Source organism: Tupaia chinensis, unplaced genomic scaffold, assembly GCF_000334495.1.
Source record: "Tupaia chinensis unplaced genomic scaffold, TupChi_1.0 Scaffold144909_1, whole genome shotgun sequence".
In the NCBI taxonomy this organism is placed as follows: Eukaryota; Metazoa; Chordata; class Mammalia; order Scandentia; family Tupaiidae; genus Tupaia; species Tupaia belangeri.
Genome location: NW_006204769.1, coordinates 842,177 through 847,633, shown reverse-complemented (window position 1 = coordinate 847,633; position 5,457 = coordinate 842,177).

The following is a 5,457-nucleotide window of genomic DNA, read 5'->3' as shown; positions in this document are numbered from 1 at the left end:
TTCCATCTCTGTTAGCTTTGCCATTATGAATGTTCTAAATTCTTTATCAGACATTTCCATGATTTCCATTGTACTGTCTGTGGATGAAGAGGAGTTATTCTTTTCCCTTGGAGGAGAGGTATTTTCTTGCTTTCCCATTATTTCTTGTCCTGCGGTGATTCCTAGTCATCTGATGGAAAGTGTGTTTCTTCCCAAACATGTGAGTTTGTGGACTGGAGGTTGAATTATCAGTGGGAAATCTTCATTTCTCCTATTCCCCTGAAATCACTAGTTCTCAGTAGCCATGAAGGTGTCTTCTGAGGCCTGCTCCCTCGCCTCTCCTGGGTTCTTAACAAATTCTTTTTATTAATTTAAAAAAATTAACTAGAGAGACCAGCAAATGGTGTAATGGTTATGTCCCACATGGCCAATAGTGGTTTGCGTCCTGGATCTGGTGGCTTGAAACTCATGCTGGGCGCATGTGTGTGCATGCCCAAAATCCTGAGAGGAGAATGGAGGAAAAGGGACTGTGACATGGCCATCCCCCCTGGGTGTGTGTGTGATTTCTGTCTCTTTGTCTTTCTGGTGAGTGGATGTACCCTATAGCAAAAATTTCTCTTAAAAAAATTCACCAGAGGGAGAGGGAGAGGGAGAGGGAGAGGGAGAGGGAGAGAAACAGAGAAAGTGAGAATGTAAGCCACCAGGTCTGGGACTCAAACCATGGTCAGCCATGTGGGAATTCAGTGCCTTAACCACCATGCCAACTGCTGGCCCCTAATTTTTATTAAAATTTTAAAGCTGAATAGTAATTTATTTGTTTAGTCTTTCACATTTTCTACTATAAACATTTAAGGGTTTAAGTTTCTTTCAAATATATACTGTAGTCACATTTTTCATATTTTGATATAAAACCTTTATTTTTTCTAAATGCATTTTAGTTTCCTCTACAATTTCTTAATTTTAAATTATTTAAAATTACCTTTCTTAATATCCAACTGTGTATTTGTTAGCTACCTACCTTAGTATCATTGTGGTTAGAGAATATGTTCTGAATTATTTCAGTTTTGTGAAATTTTTTCAAGACTTGCATCAATCACTGATTCCTCTATTCAAAATGTTTATTCAGTATCTACTATGTGTCAAATGCTGTTAAAGGCACTGAGAATCCAGCAATGAATAAAACCGATCAAAATCCCTGTCCTCATGGATTGTATTGAGTGAAGCAGACAACGAACAAACAAGATTAGTAAGCAAAATAATGGAGTATGTTAGTGGTAGAGAAAGAAACAAATATAATGGGGAGTTTTATAGTTGTCTTTTAAACTTTATAAGCTAGATAGGATGGTCAGTTAAGGCCGTACTTCCGTGAAAAGACCTTAAAAATGGAAGGGGACCTGAGCAAAAATCTAGGGATTTTTATTTGTCTTGAAGCCAACATATTCCTGTTGGTTGAAGAAACATTGAGGAAAATCACTACAGAGAACAGAATAGAATGAGTAAGGGAAAAAACAAAACGTCTGATCAAAGAGGTAATGGGTAATGAGACTCCACAGAGTTGGGCTTTGTGATAAACTGGCTAACGGGCCTCCAAAGATACCTACTTCCTAATCCTTAGAACCTGTGAATATGTTACCTTATGTGGCAAAATGGAAATAAGCTTGCAGATGTGCACTCCTCAGCTGACCTGGAAATGAGGAGATTATTCTGGATTACAGGGGGCCCTTATAGTCACAGGGATCCTTAAATGCGGAAGAAAGAGGCAGCAGAGGTTGCTCTTTACGTCTGTGTGATCCCAGGGTCACCGTGGTGTATCCCATCCAGTCACTACGAGCGACCAGAGTGGGGAAGAAACAGATATGAGGAAGACCAAGCTATCACTATATCTAGGTTATAAATTAATCTAACATTTTGGGCAGATGTTTTAAAACATTAAACAGTTTATTTATGTGAACAAAATAAACAATTGTTGGCTTGTGGGGTGCCTTACTCTGTTTCCTTCTCCATTCTTTGTTGTTATTTTAGAGGTTTTCTTAAATTTTCACCAAGGGGGTATGTGTGAAGAATTCCTCTCAAATTTTACTTTTTTAAAAAACAATTATTTATTTATTTATTTAATTTCATTGGTTATTATTATTTTTTAATTTGATGAGAGAGAGAAAGAGAGAGAGAAAGAGAGAGAGAGAGAAAGTCAGAAAGCAAGCCGTCAGGTCCAGGATTTGAACTGTAGTTGGCTATGTGGGAATCCAGCACCTTTAACTGCCATGCCACCTGCTGGCCCCTCAAATTTTACTTTTAAAAGGACAAAGCCTTGCTCTAGACTATATCTGGACCTTAGCAACTCAATTAAAATAGCTACAGAATGAGTTACTGGTTCAAACAAGGATCGAACAGGCCTTTCCTAAATTTAAGAATGACATTCTTAAAAACACTCCATAGAAAAAATGCCATGTCTGACAAACTTAACTGCAATCCTTTCATTTATATACATAAATGAAAAGGGATCTGAGGTATTATTAATAGTTTAAAATAGCTAATTCAAACATCTTTTATATTTAGCTTTGGAAAGCCTTATAACTCCCACCATCATTTTTCTTTCTTAATTATATTTCTCCTAAGCCAATAATAAAATTAATGTTCTATTCTTGAATGCAGATTAACTGATTGTAGAAAGAGATGGTCCAGCATTTTGATGGGTTGAAGAGAGGAGCTTGTCTAGGATTAAAATTTGAATTTAGATAATCCATATTTACATATTTAGAAGCTGACTATGTTTTCATGTTATCAATGTTTCTGAGCCAAGATTATTATTACACTGCAGCAGTGTTTTCTAGCAGAGTTGGCTGTCCCAGTCATTCCCCTCTTCATCTCTTTCTAGGTAAGGTAGACAACTATAGCTCCCCTTGAGCTGGGGATGGGGCCAATCTCATCCAATTTGCACAGCTAGGAGGTGGGAGGTAGGAGGTGGGCAATAAATGTTAGAGAGGCAACTGTAGCGTTCCTCAGAGTGTGTTATGATTTACACATTTTTTTTATATGGTATGGCAGAAAAAGCTATAGAGTAAATGTTAAGACCTGCCCTCAGGGACGGCAAACACCAATGGGTAGAATGGAGGGCGTCTCTTGATTTTTTTGAGATGGAATATCCTCCTATGTTATGTGTGCCTTACCTACCTCCTGGGGCTACTGCGAAGATCAAAGCAGACAACATGGGGAAAGCACTTTGACATTCATGAAGTATTACACACATGTTAGATGTTGCTAGCTGAGCACTCAAAATACTTAAGGGATTTAAAGAAATCCTACTGTGGTCAGAAGGCAGATTAGGATAAAAGAGCTGGCGAAACTCATCATTACTAATAAAAAAATTAGTCAACAGATATGCCAGTGTTAGTATCTCTGTAAATTTAAAAGCATACTTTTTCTTAGTTTCCTGTGAGTGTCTTTTTCTTTTGGAAGCCCCTGTGTAAGACACTTGGGGCTTCAATGTCCCCGATCCATTTCTGTGGAGTCCCCCATCTGCCATCTGCCCCTGTGCTTCTGGGCAGCCAGATTGCCTCCTGAAATCTGATCATCACCACGCTCCCTACAGAAGCCACACTACTCTTCCTATTAAAAGAGCTCATTCACTGAATTGTGAGCTCCTGCTGGGTGAGGCAGAAGTCACTTTGGTAATGAAGAGGCAGGAGAACTCCCTTTTGCTGTGGACCACAGCACAGCTATAGCCCAGGTCCAGCTGGAATTTATTTGAGGACAGAGATCACATCTTAATCCGTTTGGTTTAACCTTCAGCACAGTGCATTACAAGGTGTAGGTACTCAGTAAATATTTGCCAAATTGACAAGTGTATCAGATATCATGTTTTATCAGGGCTTTTAAGCCTAGACTATTAGCTTGCTTATTTAAATAAAGAATACATATCCTATGGCTTTATTTGCATCCGGGATTATGGTGAAGCAGAGTTGTGAGCAGTAGCTACCACTTGGCGGCTTCCTTGCCTTTCTCTGGATATTGCCTACTTCTGACTGTTTGGGACTGGATGTGAGGAGCAAGAGAAAGTAAGGAAGTGAGTTGGATGGAGAAAAGGTTTGGCCTTTGTCCTGGAGTTTGAAAGAATAAGAAAGAGCTTTGTGATATCACAGATGCAAATGTAAATGTCTGTTATTTCTATGAAAGACCCTACCGTTGTACCTTTCCTTTTTGCTATTAGGTATCTGGCAGGGGATCTAGCAACGTGGAAGTAGTCAGTAAAACTGTGGTGTCTCTAATTCATAATCAGATTTCTTTTCAGAGTATCCTTGTGAAAGAACTATTGGCATGCCTTAATGTATTCCCTTTTTTTCTTGAAAATATACCATCTGTATTTTCAAACAACAAAAAGCACATCCGTAATGACATCATCTTGATATTTTCATTTTTACATATATCTTCTGATCCTTATCCAAATGTATGCCTAATTTTTTTTAAATCAACATATTTGCCTTTCTCCTGTGCATACTATTTTTGTTTCAGAGCTGGTTTGGGAGGATTGCATCTGCCAGATTGGGGCTCAGAATTTCTGTGTGGCCTCAATAATCCTAATCTACGATGTAGTAGAAATGGACTAGAATCGCCTGGCAATTGCCTGCACAGATATTTTCTCAAAATTTGGAGGCTGAAGCAGAAATTAGTTACAGGTTGTGAGAGAACAGAGACCTAAATGAAAAAGAATCACGCAGGTTTTACTAGGAAAGACGTAGGTAGATATTTAAGTAAAATAATTTCAGTTGCTACCAGTCTTTCCCCAAATCTCATCAAACAAGAAACAAACAAAAAATTGAGACGCCACTAAAGTGACAAACACACCACAATAAAAGCGCCTCCCCACTAGTTAAAAATACTTAAAATAAATTTAAGAAAGCTCTAACGTTTAAATAGAAAATTTAAAATGTTAGAAGTTGACCCAAGTTTTGCAAAAGAGGCAAGAAAGAGACTAGAGCAGTCCCTTTGATAGGATGGAGAGTGAGGATCGAGGTCCAGTCCCTATGCATTTTTCTATCCAGCTATCTATATATGAAAGGAGAAAGGGTTTGTTTCCCCCCAGAAAACAAACAAACAAAACACACACACACACACAAGTGACAGAACAGAAAAAAACAACAAACAAGCAAACTCATCAATTCCCAATTTGGCAAGAGTCAGGTTCTTTCAGATGATTTCGGTCTCAGAAGAGAGGACTCAAGTAGGAATTTTCGGAAAACTATTAATAACAACCGAAAAGACTCTTGCTGGTCTGCACCAAGGCTGTGAAACAGTCACTCCAGAAAAGCAGCAGCGCCTGGGCATCGGGCGGCCACCACCTGTCGGCGGGGCGGTTTAGGGCCGCGAGGGCCCTGCCTGACGCTGACGGCGGGGAGCACACCCGGCTCCCGGGGCTGGGCCCGGGGGAGGCGGGCGCGGAGCGGGCGGCACCGCGCACAGGTGGCGGGGGCCGTGCCAGCT